The 18,085-nt window shown below is 38.9% G+C and overlaps 1 long non-coding RNA gene across 2 annotated transcripts in view; it reads right to left on the bottom strand.

Annotated features, from left to right (window-relative positions):
* LOC110476338 (uncharacterized) overlaps positions 1–18,085 on the bottom strand; it is a 302,398-nt gene that overhangs the window by 133,039 nt on the left and 151,274 nt on the right. Inside the window, exon 1 of one of the 2 annotated variants that reach the window (XR_002466391.2) lies at positions 11,421–11,449. The exons of the other annotated variant lie outside the window; for it this stretch is intronic. This is a non-coding gene — a long non-coding RNA (uncharacterized LOC110476338). Of the gene's footprint in view, positions 1–11,420; positions 11,450–18,085 lie in introns of those variants that run through there. 2 annotated transcript variants of the gene reach the window in all.

Below are 18,085 nucleotides of genomic sequence, written 5' to 3' on the forward strand. Positions count from 1 at the left end.
GGTAGTTTTGTTTAGTACTGAACACAGTCATTAAAGTGCAGTTACTACAATAATAAATGTAGATACCATTAATTACAATACTAGATTTAAAATGCAATTTGAGTCTCTCCGGTGGTTTTTAAGGGGGTGTAATACCACAGATAATTGAAATTTAATCAAAACTATCAGTTTAATTTAGTCTACATTTACAGCTAAAAAACCTCCAAACTTTACAGCCACTCTATAACTCTATTCTGTACTCATATTAGGTACAGAGAAAAATAGAAATATTTCCTTTATAAATAACTTTATTTGTATTTTTGCCCATCCATACTTACATGTCAACTTTAAGGCTTAGAGTAGAAAAATGCACACACTTCCCTTTTCTTAAGGGATGTACATGCATTTTTCCACTTAGGGGTGAAAGAACTGAACAAATAAATCCCACTGATAATTACAGCATGTAATCTTATCTGAAGCTCAATCTCTTGCACTAAAAAATCTCCCTTGTGACATGTAAAAGGGTAGACAGATACAATGGAAGATTTCTGGAGTCTGTTCTGCTGTCCTACATCACTGAAGCCAACAGCAACAGGATTGCCTGTTGCTCAGAAAATTGCCTTAAGCATCTGAGCACAAAGCTTTGACTTTTAAAGGAGTCCATGAAAACTGACTCGTTCTTCTGCCCTTTTGAATTCCCCAGGCTGCATCCCTGTTTGTGAGAAGGATTATTTTTACTTTTGCACAGCACTCGCATTTAGGGGCCCCAGCAGAGATCAGGGCCCTGTTGCAGCAGAGACTGAGCAAGCACATGGAAGGTCTGAGCTCTGGAAAAGAGACAGGAGAGAGTGGGAGGGGAGGCAGAGGCACAAGAAGTGATTTGCTCAAGATCACAGAACACATCGTTAAGGGGCCAAGACCTTCTGGTTCTTCATGAGGTTAAGGAGCTGAAGATCCCCAACACACGGTGAACTCTTAGCCCAGAAAAAATGAAACTTTCTTTTTCAAGTTTATATGGCAAAGAGCCCCTCACCTGTCTGTAAAAACACAATGTACTGAGTATTTTCAGACACAAGACACTCGTCTTGAATAATCACATCTCTGATCCACCATGGAAGTGCTCATATTCCATCCAGACTTCAAACTGAAGGCAGATTTCAGGATTAGGTACTGACCAAAGTATTTCTGCATGCATTAGCAAACAGTGCCCACCTTTGCTTCACCTTCACCATATAATACCCAGTTCTCCTCAGGCACTTATAAATATTTACATCAGTTTGCTATTTTCCTGGAAAGGACACTTGTACCAGCTCTCAAAAAGCAGATGTGCTCCCATTAAAATTATAGTTTTGCTTTTGATTTGAATGGGAAGAGAATTGAGACAATGCAAAGAAAGGAGCCTGGGATTTCAGCCTCACAGGTACTATAAAACTTGTCTGGCCCAAACAACTTTGCTCAGTACCTCTTTTGCCAATGAAATCACAAAATGTGTTTCAAGGGAGAAGTATACATTGGGTAGCTCCAAAAAAATGCTTTTCTCTGAAATTTGAGCATGAAAACACCCTAAACAGTGACAGCAGATGTACTTAATAATCTCCCAAGTCAATTATTATAGCTTTTCCTAAGAGACTTTGAAGCCAGTCTGATAGAGATTCTCCGCTTCTCCAACCTTTGGAACTTCAATCTGTAGCCTTGACTGGCTTTTTGTGAACAACCATTCAGGCCCAGCTGGGATTTCAAAGGCTGCACAAGAAAGTCCAGGCTTCCTTCAAAGTTATTTTCTTTACCAGAATGGTCAACTGATTATTTCTGAATAGTTTAGAATTGTAATTCTTATGCACACTTCCTAGAAAGCCTGGTATGTGGTTAAAATTGTTAAGACATTTGTGCCTTGCTGCAGTGTTCATTTTAGCACAGAACTAGACCAGAAATAGAGCTACATCTCTGTGCACAATGGGCTGATTAAATGCAAAGTAAAAGGTGCTTGTGACCAATGATGAAGATTAATCAAGTGTTTCAGTTATTCATTAACAGGCACCCCAAAGGGCTCCTTTTCTAATGCTATATAAAAGCACTTTCCCAAATGCAAGAACCACAGCATTGATAGTAAAAGGGTTTTAAAATCATGGGGATTAAGGGTTAAAAGGAAAAATAAACTTAGTAGGCCCTGGAAAAATAAACACCCTAAGCACATGGAGAACTCGTACTTGCTAGAACCGCACCGTGTAGCTAGTACATGATAATTGATATAATTGTTAGATGTGATGATTGTTTAGTAATTAAATATAATTACTGTTTAATCATAAGAAAAATCATGAGAAACTCTGGTCAGTGACCTAAGAAAAGTCACAAGAAACTCATGTCAATGTATACAATAGAACAACATAAGTTTAATAATTAATATGTGTGTTATGTAATGATAAAATACAAAATACGTTGAGCTCGAAAGCCGCGTCGGAGTCGGATTTGGGTCTGTACCCCTGATTCCCAGAGCTCTCAATAAAAGCACCTGCAGATAATCATATCCTGTGGTTATGTGTGTTTCTAAACACTAACAGCATGATTCAGTTGTCTCCCAGAAATTCTATGATTTCCAGTAAAAAATGTCCAGGACATGTTTTTTCTCAGAACCACTTATCTGTTCCTCCTTCATCACGTTATCAGTCAAGGAGTCAAGTGCATAGAAGACATGAGAGGCGTGGTGTAGTTGTGTCACAGAAAATTTACCAGGGCTGTGTGTAATTCTGGGTGAAAGAGGTGAAGAAACTCCCTTTAAAATTACACATGAGGAAAAAAACTTTGAGCAGTGGGGCAGAGTGTGTGTATGTGCACATGGAGGGATCATGACAGGGAACTGACTTGGGGGCCCAACTACTCCTCTTGCTTCCTTACATGTGTCAGGCATGGAATTTAGACTCACCTTCTCATGGCTCCACACTATGTCAATATGGCCTCACCAGTATGTGCTATTTAAACATCACCTCTAATGCATCAAAGCCACCAACTGTCCCGCTGCTCAGGAAAATCCTGTCATGCACAGGGATTGCTGCACCACCAGAAGCAGAGTGAGAAATAATACTTCACAGGATGTCTCACTCAGGGTGCAGCACCAAACATTTTAAATAACCTGAGCTGCACAGATTTCAGCTGGCACTGAGGACAGCCAGCTCAGCACGGCCCAGGATCACTGCCTGAGATGGTGTTTCAGCATACACCTGGCAGCCCTTGAAGCCAATTCCCACCACTCACTCAGAATTACAACCAGTGAAGTCAGCACAGTCAAACCATTGTATGACTGAGAGCTGAAAAGAAAATAAAGTTCCCTAGATTGAGACCTAGGAGAAGATGAGAATAAACATTAGAAAAGGAGCTCACCAGTAGAGAGTGAAAAGCTGACTTCCTAAATAAAGTCACATCCCTCTGACAAAACTAAAGACCAATGTTGCTATAGGACACGTGAAAGCACGATGCGAGCTACCTGCTATTTGTAAGGTAAAGAAGAAAGTTTATTTTCTGACTCCGACTTTTATACTTTCCCAAAGGTGACATTGGATTGGAGAGTGAATGGGCCACCTCTCCAAAGACATTGGACAAACCACTAGTACATTAAATTTCTCCACCCCCATAAAAGAATGTAAACAATATGTTGTTTACAGAAATTGTGTGGAAAAGTTCTCCAATAGAATATAAACTCAGAAGGCTTTAGAAAATCTTAAGAATCAGGGTGACAGACCAAAACTATACTTGATTTTTAAAAATTTCTATTTTTAAAATAACTAAACTTGTCTTGACTAACAGCTACATTCCACTTGCCTGAATTGCATCCCACCTGCACCAAAACTCTCCTTATGTCCAATGAGCTCAGTCTGGCATCAACAGTAAAATTTTATTGGAATTTAGATGTAAAAGAAAGATCCTCTCAGGTTTCCCTCCAAAATTTGTTTGGCAATCATCACTAGCATTATTTTTAAAGGGATTTTCAGTCTAGAACCTAAGATGTAATTATACTGATATGAGAATCTCCAAGCAGAGTTTATTCAGTGTAAACCCTTGGGCTACACAAGCTGAAGGGGCTCACAATCATTTGTCAGAGACGAGGAAGAAGACCCTGTAACAAATGCTGTCAAACACCACACTCATAACACAGCAGAGATCATTTCTTTGATCAAGAGAATCACAGCCTGAAAACCTGTAAATACCAGCACTCTGCATTATCACTTAGAAATTGTGATAACAGTTTAACAGTGAATTGCTACTGAACTGTTTTCTTATAATAGCTGCTGTACGTAAGGAAGCTGGCAACAGTTTTGCATTTTCATTCATGTGCAATTTCAGGAGATGAGATGAGAAAACATCTCTAAAAAAATACTTAAATATTTAATAGGTCAAATTAAACAGCAGCAAAAAGAGAGCTTTGAAACAGCCACATAACATAAGTGCAACATAAGTTTAAAACAACCACTGGGAAGATGAGAAACCTGCCTCAAATAAAAAGAGTTGGATGTTGCCTTAAATCCAGGAAAAATAATAGGATGTTACAATAAAAGGAAGGACATCACTTTCTGATGCTTCAGTTTCCTATTTCACTTCCCCTGAGCTCAAGGGGTATCAGAATATACAAACCCTGACTGTGAGCTACTCAGGCACTCCATAACCAGCACCTTTGGAAAAGCCAATTTATAAAGGAGATGAGACCTGCCCAAAAGAAACAAAATAATTCCCCCTACTCAGTAAGCCCTTGTGAAAACTTAAATTCAAGAAATGGAGAAATTAACATAAATGCCATAGGAAAAGGAGGGGGGAAGGATTAGATGAAAAGTGCCTTCAACATGTGGTACTTGGCAGCAGCTCCTACCCTCACCTCATGGATCACTGCTATTGATGATGTAATGAAGCATCCACTTGAAGGAGAAGACAGAATCCCACCAAACATGACTGATGAGCTATACCTGCTGTGTTTAGAGAGCATGGACCCATATTTGTGTGTTGGATACCTGGAAACTATGTGCCACTGGCTGTATTTTAATATCCACCTTCAATCTCACAGAGACATTTCCACCACATGCAAGATCATGTGCAGTATTTCACTCTGGCTTCTGGTTCCACTCTAATGATGTCAAAGTCACATATTTACCTTGGCTGCAGAGCTTGCCTGTTCCAAGAGCACTACAGAAATTCGTCACAGGAAGCTGCTTTGACGCCACTGCAGTGTCCCCTTAGAACCACCGCTCTGCTGGGAGTTTTCTAAGCTTTCAGTTGTAGGAAGAGTGAACTGAAAATAGCATTTTGCTGGTCACTGGCAGGGAGCTAAACAAGGTGACTGAAGTATTTCAAGGCTCATTAAGTTACAGGGACACACGCTGGAAGAACGTAACTGGTGAGGCTGTAACACTGGATTATAGAACAATTCCCTCCAGTGCAAATCCTGACTCCTCCTAAAGAGTTTTACAATGGCCACAAACCACCTGTCAATATTTCCTGATTTCTTACTGCATTTATTTCTGGTTTTGGACCCAGACAAAGTTAAAAACAGTATAAATACTAAACAACAAAGTATAAATAATAAACAGTATAAATACTAAACAACAAAGCAAAAGAACAAGCCTCTGCTTGCACTAGCTCCAATTATTATAATAACCACAACCCTCCCCCAGTTTTCACACTGGACTGAAAGTTTACAGCAACTTGAGTCCTGGCTGACAAGCAGTGATGTGAATCTCAAAACAAGTGTCGCTACCAAGAATTCTTCTTCCCTTGGCTCTCAAATAACCTCGTCTGGGAGTTATTGATTACAGAATTTCCCTGCCACACTCAAGGGGCATCATTTAGGGAATGTCATGTATAGAGAGGCTGTCCAAAGAGATTACTGATGTAAAATAAATTCTACAACTGCACTCACTTTTCTTAAAAAATAGGAAATGTGATTCTCTTGGAAAAACAGTGAACGCAAACTAAAACTTATTCTGCCTCATATGCTGTTTTAAATCTCTGTTCTATGAGCAATGGTCCCAGGAACTCTCACAATTAACTTTGCAAACTTTGTTTATACTTCAAAAACTCCAAATATCAAAATTGCTCCAAGCACAGTAACTGGATGTGGCAGCAGCTCTCGGGCCACAAAAACCAATGCACGACTTTCCCAGGCATTGTTCTGGGGAAGGCTGTGAGAAGATCAGGCAAAAGAATGAGAAACAATTCCTACCTTCACTTGCTGACTTGCTGCACCTGTTGCTGTGCACTTGTGGAATGTGTTGTGTTGGTTTGTTTACCAAAGGGTGGCCAGTGGTGATGGTTTTGGATTCAAGGACCAATTGGGTTCACCTGTATCATGACTGTCTGTAAGGGTGATGGGTTTTTAATGAGTACAGTATAATAAAGTGATGGATCAGCCTTCTGAGAACCATGGAATCAATGCTAATTATTACCTGGCTGGGGGCCTGTGACAACACCCTAGAGGTGGTATTGGTAGTGATGAAGAAATCTCATGATATCTAATTATGCATGTATGTACATGTATGTACATTTGCTGTGGTGTTTTCAGACTTCTTTTGACTGACTCTTTATGATATTTTGGAACTTCTGGCCAAACTAAGGCGAATAAATAAAAAAAGAGTATTGAATCATCAAACTACAGTTTACATTTTTGGACAGTAGTTTAATTTCTTTCATCAAAGATGATAGAGAACATTAAAGTAATGAGAAATACAGTTCTCATTATCCAAAAAATGCCAATAATAAGTTTCATCCTAATTCTCTTGCTCCCCATCTCTTGTAGTGCAGGCTTTTAATGACTACATACAAAGACACAAATTGCCAAGAGTCCAGTTGCATCAATCCTTGTTCCCAAGGTGGCAACTACAGCCAGCCAGTCTAATACTTGTATTTCACATTTGGACACCACAAAGAGGGGGAAAAGGCTGTTCTTAAGTGCTTCAACCCCACCTTCTGTGAGAATCTATAGCATCCCAAGGTTAGCCACTACACTACAGATACACAAGACATTAATCCAAGCAGTTTTACTTTATCTCGTCGTTGGCAGGGAACTGTCTGAGTTCTGGTTATCTTTGTTAAACTTTTGAAAGTGCTTATGCACACTTATACCCAGAAGAGGTCACAGAAACCTGTGGTTTTGTCTTAGGTTCTTACAAGCTGAAATGACTCAGCAGTGTAAAAAGTACATTGGCAAACTTTACAGTTCCTATGGTAGAGCACGTTTTTTAGAATTTTTTCCACTGGCTCACTTTGCAGCCACTCTGTCCCCACCTGTAGCCCTGCAGGGGGTTGCTGTGACCTAAAGGCAGGATCCACCACTTCATTTTGCTGAACCTCCTGTCCATCAGTCCAGCCTGCCCAGATTCCTCTGCAGAGCCTTCCTGCCCTCCAGCAGACCAGCACTCCCACCCAGCTTGGTGTCCTTCTGCATTGCCTGAGGCTGCACTGGATTCTTCTGTCACTCACACGGACATTAAACCAAACTGGCCCCAGTTCACCACCCCTCTCAGGGCCTGACCATGCAGCCAGCAAAGAGTGCACCTGTCCAAGCCATGGACATCCATCTTCCCATGGGAGTGCTGAGGGAATGATATCAAAGGCTTTCCTAAAGTCACAGAATCACAGAATCACAGAATAATGAGGTTGGAAGAGACCTTTAATATCATCAAGTCCAACCTATGCCCTAACACCTCAACCAGACTATAGCACCAAGTGCCATGTCCAGTCTTTTTTTAAACACATCCAGAGATGGTGATTCTACCACCTCCCTGGGAAGACAACCCCCTAAACAGGTCACCCTGTCACAGGAAGGGATCAGCTGGCAAGCAGGACACGTCCTAAACATGTGCTGGCTGGGCCTGATGCCCTGGTGTCCTGTACCTGCTGTGTGATGGCACTTGGGATGAGCTGCTCCATGAGCTTCCCCAGCACTGCAGCCAGCTCAACACACCTGTAGTTTCCTGAATCCTTCTTCCTGCTCATCCTTCTAGGTGGGTATCACATTTACCAACCTCCAGTCAACTTAGGACCTCCCCAGGATTGCTGATATATGATTGACAGTGACTCAGTGAGTTCTTCCATCAGCTTCCTCAGTATCCCTGGGGACAATCCCATCCACCCCACAGACCTGTGTGTGCTTACATGCTGGGAGGTCACCTCCCCTTGAATTATGGGGCTTCCATTCTGCTCCTCAAGACTGAGGTCCGGGAGAACAACGGTGTTACCAGTAAAGACTGAGGCAAAGAAGGAAATAAGTACTTCAGCCTTTTCCTTATCCTTTATCACTGTGTTTCCCCTCTCATCCAATAAAAGAAGGAGATTCTCCTTTTGTTGCTGATGTATTTATAAATAAACATATTTTATTGTCTTTTGCAACAGTTACCAGATTAATTTCTAGCTGGGCTCTGGGCACTCCTTTTGGAGAGAAAGACAGCTGTACTCTAAAGAGGGCAAATATCATCAAATTGATCTAAGACAGGAAGTAAAAAACTGAACTTTGGCTGCTGTCACTTCAGAATCACTACTGCAGCATCTAAAAAAAACTATAGCTCAGCTTTGTACAGACTGCTGCTACCCAAAATCAAATCTGACCAGTAAGTAAACTCTCTATGAAATATATTACAGATATTTTAATAGTGTCAAATGAAGAGGACACCACTGTTTCATCTCATAAAACAGAAGCACAAAGAGCACCTTAAATATTTAATTTGGAAGATTTTGATTGATTTTTTTTTTCCAGATTTGCAAAGAATCTAAAACACAGGTATCAACATACACCAGAAAGGATGCAATTATCCAAGTGAAATGACATTTTAAAATGCAGTCCTGTGGTTCAGGTTCCTTTATTATGGCCTGATAACACCTTTTACAGACAGATGTCTTACAAAGATGGTCAAGTCCTTTCTTGTCCTTACAAAGGACACAGTCCATACCCACGAGCTAAACAAAAGGCTCAGCTGTAACTGAGGCAGGAGAGTTGGTGCCTCTTCCAGATTATGCCTTTGTTTCCACACTTTGGTGCCCACTGTTTCTATGCAAGTTATCACAAACACAGCCCTTGCTGTCAGCATCAAGTCCTAATCTCAATACGATTCAGGCATCAGCAGAGTCACTCTTTAAACTCTCCCTGCTTCAGTTCCTGTCAAAGCAGGGCTGTGGAACTTCAGCACTTGTGGCCCAGCATCCTCCCCTGGATGCACAGCTCTTTGTGCTGTACAGCAGAGAACACAACACTTCATATTAGGCCACCAAAAACTCAAGAATACAACAGCTGAGCTGACCTGCCTGTTCCCACTGAACTTCACCCACCAGAACAACCAGAGCAGCAGAGGAGTGGCTGCTTTAGAGGTGATCAGGCAAAAGGATTGGAGCAGATTCACACACCAGTCAAAAGCCCCTGAGTGGATGGTTTAAAAGCCCAGGTAATAATGTGTTCACAATTCAGATTTTGCAAGAAAAGCTAGCAGAACATAAAAAATTAGTTTTGATGAAGCTCTGTATAAGCTTTGTGCAATTACCAAATAAAGTGAGTGTCTCTACAGCTTCTGCCTTACAGCTGAAGCAATGTTACTATCAATTTGCTCTTGATACAAGAAAGAGATATTCATGTACTTACATCTGCTCTCAGAAGGAAAAGAAAATGGTTGGTGAAGTTCCCATTAGCACAGAAAAGCAGAAACATCTGCTGGGAGCTTTAAGAGGCTCATTGGGGTCACTTATTCAGCAAAACAGGCCACAGCTGGTCACCCCTGCCTTTGGCAGCACTCGAGAAAGGAGGGGGAAACTTGACCACACAACAGTCCTTGCAAGGTTTCTGTATTTATTAAAAAAAAAAACAACAAAACACAAACAAACAACAACAACAAAAAAAACCCAAACTATTTTTACCTAGCTGAGGATAAGTAACCCACCTATGCTGATTCCTCCCTTTATAAACCTGCAAACTGTATCACTGCTCAAATCATTAATCCTTTTGTACAGTACCTGACTGAACTGGGATTTCATCAAGCAAGGCACAAAACTTACATTGAGTTACCTCCGTGTGCTGGGGCTGTGGCACCATCTAGAGGATTTGAGCTGGAAATTCCTCACACCATGGGCAAAAAATGGGAAAATACACTCAAAACTCATAGGGAAAAAAAGCCACCAAAAAAAAATTATGATATTTGGATGCAGGGAGGTAACAGAAGAGAATAACAAAACCATATAAACAGTCAGAGAAAGACATTTCCCAATCTCCACTCCACGTCATATGCTTGCTGCAAGATGTTTTTCAGGTGAAGAAAGGTAAGTCCTTCCTACAGTTTTGTTGATAACCTAACAAGAATAATTAATTTTATTCTGTTTTCCTTCATTTTCACCTTTTTATTTTAATAAAGCTAAAGCCAAATTTCAAACAGGGAAGGGAAAGATGTTTTTTACAAAATAACAGCGATAATGGTTTTAATTTTATTTTATACAAGGATGTTGCCAGCTGATTGCCCACTGCAGAACTATCAAAAGAGGAGGAAATGGACAGGCACAGCCCTGGAGCCCCTAGACACCCCAAACTTCACTTGGAGTACTTTCAGCTTGGCACACTCTTCCCCAGTAACTTAATTTTGCTACAGAAACAAAAGAACACTTTGGCACCTGTAGCCTTCTGGGATAGCAAAGTTCAGTCCCTGTTGTTTCTAAAAAACTGAGTTAGTTTCTCAGATGCTGAAAGACTGGGAATTGAGAATATTCACAGTGTGACTACTCCACAATTTTTTTGGATTTTTTGTGGACAAAAAATCCAAACTGTATTTTCTGTTCATTGCTGGATACGTGACTGACCAGCAGCTTGATTTACAGTGACAGCTCTGCATTAAAAATTCAAACTTTTGTACACCTGAATACAATTTGTATCTGTCAGTATTGTGTCAAAATAACCATGTAATGCCAAATAATCATTTCTATTAGATATTTATAAGGACTGTGGGCTAAGGATGGATTCTACGCTTTCAGCTACTATGCCACATAATCTGCTTTTACCAAATTTCCTTGGAGACTGTTGGGATAGAAATAAAAACATGGAGGAAAAAAGTGAAATACCAGCTGTCTGGTCATCAGCAGCATTAGAGCTGGTCATGGATGAGTTCATTCCATTCACAAGCCAACAAAACTGAAAACTTCTGGAGATACCCTGCAGCATTGGCATAGGAGCTCATGTACTAGCTGGCAGACCTTTACAGTTAGTTGTAATCAAGACTATTCCTTATAAAAAGCAAAGTTCTTCCTGAATTGAACTGAATTGAATTGATCTGTGACATTTTATAATGGCTGGCAGCAAATAAGGATTGTTTACAGCACTTCAGTGTAGCTCAAGTCCTTCAGTGTGTCCCTCAGTGTGCTTCACTCCCTTCTTGCTTCTGCCTTGCTACACAGGTTCAAGCAGCAAGGAACAAAAGCAGGTTTCATGTACTTACCAGCAAAATCCTCTTCCTAGTTTCCATCTAGAGAATTACATCTTCTATCATAGCCTGAGTGGAAAAAAAAAAAAAAAAAAAAAATTTTGAGTATTTTCCATCTTTCAGTTGACTGGTTTTTCCTCAGTCTTAACTATAAATGCAGAAATTAGTTTAAACAACAGTAAAATGCAGACACCTGAAGTTTAAGCTTCTCACTTTTTACTTTTCCAGCAAATACTTAAACTTAATTGCACAGATAAGCATTTGCAAGATTCCAGGCCTAGACTAAGAGGGATTTCTCTCTCTCAGGCATTACCACTTTGTTCCTAATACTGGCTTCACTATTCTATATTGAAAGACTAACTGTGTTGTTTGGAATCTGAATCCTCAGTTCATTTTGAAGAAACCAAGAAAGTATTTTAATTTCTTAAGTGTCTAGCTCTGATACAAAGCCTATCTGCATGTCTGTAAAAGTCTGTGTGTTTCAGTCCTTCATGCTGAGCATAAATAATGCTTCCAAGAATATTCCTGCATCACACTAGCTGTCATTTTGGCTCCAGTTCAGTATTTTCTGTAAAGCTGAGATGATATTTTTATTGGTTTTAAAAAGATATATAGGCATCTTGCACCTATGAGGGAAAGCAGTAGTCTTGAAAGACGCCTTGAAAATTAAGAAATAGCAATAGTGCAGCAAAGTAAATAGAAAAACTTGTCCTTTTCATTTTTCTAAATCCCTGGCATTGCCAGTCCAGTCACTGAGGATAGGATCACCACTATCCCTTACAGTATGTGCTGACTTTAATTGGACTCTAATAGCAAGTCACTAATACCAACAGTAGGACCAGGTTTATATTGTATAATCTATACATTTTCATTTAAGAGCATCTACAGGCTGTATTAAAACAAAATTGCCCAGCAGATGTTCCAGGCAGATTCAATAATCACACACCAGTGCTTCCAATTGTTAAAAAAAATTAAAAACTATCTGAAAGTAAAGTTACCCCATTTCCAAAAATTCAGACCTCCAGGTTTTTCCCTGTAACTGAGCTGCACAGGTGCAGCAATGCACTGGCTAAGCTGGGCACATGTGCACCAACTCACACAGCTCACACATGCCAGTGTCTGCTCTAGGCATGGGGTTCTTGATTGCCTTCCACAGCATGGCATGGGATGCTGGAGTAACTCCTAAAATAGCAGCTTCTGAAATAAAGATGCTGTTTTTCCTGATAATTTCTCCCTTTCCTCATAACCCAGATTTTCAATTCAGCTGCACAGTTATCTGAACACAGCAACTTCAACATATGATTTATGCTGGCCCCTGCCAGTCTGAAACTTAATAAATGCCTGAAATAATATTGTTGCAATAGATAAGGCAATCCCACACACTGAAGTTATATTCTCTCCAACACAGGGCCAGCAACTGCATTAAATTACATGCTGATACACATTTGTGGTTTCAAATACAATTGCAACCTCAAAGAGATGAAGATACACAACTAGCTTGTTAACTTATTTTAAAGATACCTACCTAAAACAAAACAAAACAAAAAACAAACAAACAAACAAAACAAAACAAAACAAAAAAAAAAAAAAAAGAGAGAGAGAGAGAGAGATGGTGCTGGTGGCTTTGCAAACTTGCCAACTCAAGAGCAGAGCAATTAAAAAAAACCTTAAGGTCAAAAACCCAAAAAGCTTTATACACAAGCTCAATAAAACTAATCACCTTCTCTTAAAAAGACAAATAATACTCTTTTGAAGACATCAGTGCCCTCCTAAATATTCACAACTGATTTAAATTGTGTAATGGTGTTTTGTTGTAGGAGGAAGTCCTGTCAGGCCAGCTTTGGCTTTGATCCCACTGATTGTCAGCCAAAAGTGAAACTGGTCACAGAATCAGTTTTCAGAAGCCAGGTTTCACAGGTTAATATCTTTTAATCTTTCATTTACAAAGGAGACAGCTTTGTGCAATTCACTTTGCCCATAATTTAGTTGACTTCCTTCACTTTTACAATCCCCCAAAAAATCTATTGCACAAGTACCAGTTTTGTGATGGGAGGCAACAACACCAAGAAGGTAACCTAAATGTTATTTAGTCTCTAGAAATTGTGAACAATTTCATTTTATGCCTGGGCATTTTAAGTAAAATGTGCCTTTGTCACAGAATAGATGATGCAGATCAAGAGAGCAGTATGCACCCTGGCAAATGGAAACTGAAAAGCTGCTTTGTGCCTGCACTTGCTCATGTCAAGATAGGGCTGTTCAGTAAGCTGAAATGCAGTCTGGTTTCAGAATGAGCACAGTTTCAGCCATTTCTGTATTCTGTTGCAGTAAATAGAATGTCTTGACCCAATGAACACTTGGAATAAGCTGCATATGAGAAGTGAATAAAATCCAGCACTTAGATAATACAAATGATCTTTTTTGAGTTTGCGGACTGATACATTTCTCAAGGTAAAACCAACACTGTAATCGAACAGAAAAATAACCCTATTTTCTTATGTTTTGTTATGTGGAACTGTTTCCTTCTGGGCACAATATTGGTCATGTGTTCAGCCTTCCCACTCAGGTGTAGAGCTGCAGTCCATCTTTACCTGTAATTGTACTATTTTATTGAGGCAAATCTCAGGTACAGCTGTGCAGAGATAAGACAATAATGTGCTACTTACAAAGGCTGGTTTGGATTCTCACTGTCTCAATTTTCATTCCCAAAGTAGGAAATACATTTCACTTTTTCACACATCAAACTGTTGACAGCAAGGTATCAGGCACCCCCATGTCCTGTCTAAACTTCCTCATCCTCAAAACTGTAGAACATGTGGCCCAGGTGACAATGGACAAAACTAGTGCAGGAATTTTGGGTTTAGTTATCATTTAGAAATGTCTCAACACCAGATGCCAGATGTGAATAAAAAAGAGTGTAGCTGTGAGTCTATATTCAAGGTTCCAAGGAGTTGGATTTCACAAACAAAACTGTAAAGCGTGTGATCAACAGTTTTTGTTAGGGCTCAAAATATACATAAGTAGCACTGGTCAAGCTAATTACTTCAAGCCTCTCTGTAGAAAATTTAATTTCATTTTGGTGTGAAACCTTTCAGACAAGTGTACACTTTTAATCACAGTAAAAATAGTCAGTGGTGCAGAAGTTAGGTTTCTTATACTGGTTATGATCCCTGTTCTACACTAACATTAACAGCTGTCTTCTTCTAAGATTTTTTTTTTTTTGTAATAGTGTAGGTGTAATACTGTGCAGGTGAACAAGCAAATGAAAGATTCCTGATACAAACATTGCCTGTTATTTGATTTAATGCTCAAAGTTGATTTGTTCATTGAAACACTCTGCTCAGTGTAACTTGTTTATTCAGAAAATCTCATAAAATGCTGCTGTCTCTCACAGCTGAGAAGGATCACAACACTGCATGTCTAATGAAGGATTTATTTGCCTTTCTCTAATTTGCATGGCAAACACAAAGAGAATTTGTCCTAAAGTAAGCATAACTCAGCTTTAATCTAAGGATGTCACTAGTGTCAACTCATTTTCATGTAATGATTAGACCTTGGAGGATCATTTAACATTTAGAATTTTCATTGAAAGTGCTATATTTGTTGAAGCAATCATTTAGACACAAGGTCATATAAACCTGACACTAATTCATGTCTGCTTTTAAGTGACTCACTGTTTAATGCTGTGATTATATAGATATTCTTATGCTAATGCAGTGCTTGGGAACACCTGTTTGTTTCCATAAAACATCAGTTTCAATCTCAGTGTAATAAACGTAAGACAAAAAGGATCTAGTGGGTCATTCTGTGCACTTCCCTACACTACATAATGCAGAATTATCTTTCAAGTGATGACACAGATTTTACGTAATTCAAATAACTAGGGAATTTACTGAATAGTCTAATATCAGGTGGTTCTTTTATTTCTTTTACTCCTTTGCCTCTAATTCTTTACCTGGCATACCCTATTTTTACATGTTGGTTCTCTTTTCATAATCAGACTCTTCAATTTAAGTCGTATAATTCTATGTTTATATTCCTGTCCTGTCCATCTGGAAGACACAATACAAATGTATGCAAAGAGAAAATTGTCTTGCCAGCTTGTAATCTATTGTCTTTGTTACTAGGTCAAATAAATTTTTTATTAGTGAAACAAGCTTATTAATGCTAAACAGTTTTACACTTGTAGGATTACTGCGAAGCCTGGTTTTAGTTTCACCCAGTAGCCTATTAATATAAAAAGATGATTAGACAAATCATCGATAAACAATGATTCATTAAATCATCAAGAATTAATCTTGACTTTTGTGTTCATATTTTAATAGCTGGGATCAATACACTGTGTACCACCAATTGTCAATATTTGGCCACTGATTGGAAGGGATTGTTCCAAGGGTGGTTTTCCTTGCCAAGTGCAAACACACCACGTCTGCCCTTTGATTGCTCTTGGTATTTCCCTGGGAATGTGTAATTTCTATCCCTGCATGTGCCAAATGCTACAGTGAACGTGTGGGTTAGATTCCTGCAGCCAAGCTACAAACTCACCACGTTTCAAATGGTGAAACACCTGAACTGATTAAGTACTGCAAAAGGGAATTTCACAGGGTTTAAGAGCCTTATTAGGATTAGGATCTTTCAGAAGTTTCATTAAGGCATTCAATGTCTAATTTTCAGTGATTCATATAAATTATATTTTAAAACATACAGATACCTGAAATGAACACAACTCCTTTCTGCTAAAAAACAGAGCATTGATTTCCCACTTAGGATCTGCTGTATATGAAGAATATTCAGCTTTATTCAGCTTAACTGAATGAGCATTAGAAAATTATGCAGGTATTGCAATAAACACAGCTCTTGATAAGTCTACAACAGTTTAGTGTTCAGATGTTATTCATCAGCTCCCCATGAAAGCAAGGAGCACAGCAAAAAGTATTGATCCTCAAAATTATCTAACCTGTCTTAAGACCAGATCAAAGAAACACAAAATTATGGTAACTCCAGTCAATATTTCTGTTAGAGTAAACAGTAGAATTGTACATCCTTTAGAGTTACTTTTATTATTCTTCAGAAATACAACTACCAAAGAAAATGCATTTTGAAAATAAGTATATGAAAATATAACCATATATTCACCATATGTCTGGATTTTAACAATAGAGAGTTTAGAGTATTCAAGCTTGGAGACAACCAAACAAGTCTAGATCTGAATAATGCTCTGGTTTCTATGGGTTCTCACAAAGGAAAACTAGACAAATACACATCTCAAGCAATGAAATGTCCAAATCCATTTCAGCTCCAAACAGACACAAAAAACCTTTTTCTTTTTTTCCCTATGATTATTTTTTATGGTTTCCTCATCCTGGGTGGGATCTGGGTCACAGATGTTCAGTATTATCACTGCATGGTAACTGCAATTCCTTTCCTCAAAACAACCTGTTTCTCATTCCTGTTAAATGCAAACAAATGTTAAATTTTTAGTTGTGTCTCTAAAGCAGATAACAAGGTAGGGGATGAACCATGGTGAAGCTGTGCTCAGTGACCACTACAAGGTGAATCAGGCAAAGTGGAAGTGACTGGTTTGGGCTGAGAACCCAAAGTCTGCACCAGCAAGTCGAGGTACCACTGGTATGGACAGAAGGCAAACAGAGAAGAAAGGAAGAAGCTCTGGGGATCTCCTCACCTCCCAGAGCAGAGGTGCTGCAGTAGGTGTGTGGCACCTCCCCTCCCTGGAATTATCTATCATGTTGCTATGAAACCAGTGTGTGTGACAAAAATTGGCACTGTCCTTAAATGTTAACATTAGCCATCAGCTGAAATGAAGGTTAATTTTTTTGTTTCGTTTCTATTTTGGAGTATAAACCTAATGCATTTTTAAATAATGGTTTTTGCTCGTTCATTTGAACAGATGCACTTGACTCTCATTTTGCATTTGCCCTTCACTTATTTTTAGAGGTGACTTTTTGACTAGCAACAATTAAAGCACACTGACCTGAATATAAGTGGTGTAAAATATGAAGCCTTTTTGCTAAAGAGAGATCAGTTGTTCAAAGGCTCAATTGTATTTTACTTACTAGAAGGTGGCAAATGAACCACCTGTGATTTATATTATAAGTGGCTTTTGGATAAAAATGACAATACAGGAGTGTAGCTTCTTAACTCTCCAAAGGAGATATGCCCCTTCTAAATTCACTGGATACTTTCACGAAATGTTTTATTTAAAATAGATAATGTGAAATAGCTTCCAACTGAATTGTTCCCAAAACTTCCCCAGGCTTTTAGAATTAGTAGGCGAAATCTGGCATGCTTAGAATTTATTCATAGTAGAAGTCTATTCAAATCTTTTCTGCTTTTTTAGTGTCTAAATGGGGTTCTCCATTTTGAATAAACTAGTTAGTGAACTGAAAGAAGTTCTCTGCACCTGCAGAAGTGGCAGCAGATGTCAAAAGTTTTTTATTGTATCAAGCACTGGCTTCCAGGTGCTTCTCTTGTGACTTCTTTTTTTCATTATTGCTTCTGAAAATCATTATGACTTCTTAAAAGCAAATCAGCTACTTACTAAAAGAGTTTAAATATATATAGATTTTTTATCTGTAATCTCAGGTTTTATATGAAGTGCTTAAGTTTTCTAAATGTTTGAGATATACATATATATATTTTTAGATATATAAATTGATACAAAT

This window comes from Lonchura striata, chromosome 13 (genome assembly GCF_046129695.1).
Source record: "Lonchura striata isolate bLonStr1 chromosome 13, bLonStr1.mat, whole genome shotgun sequence".
NCBI lineage: Eukaryota > Metazoa > Chordata > Aves > Passeriformes > Estrildidae > Lonchura > Lonchura striata.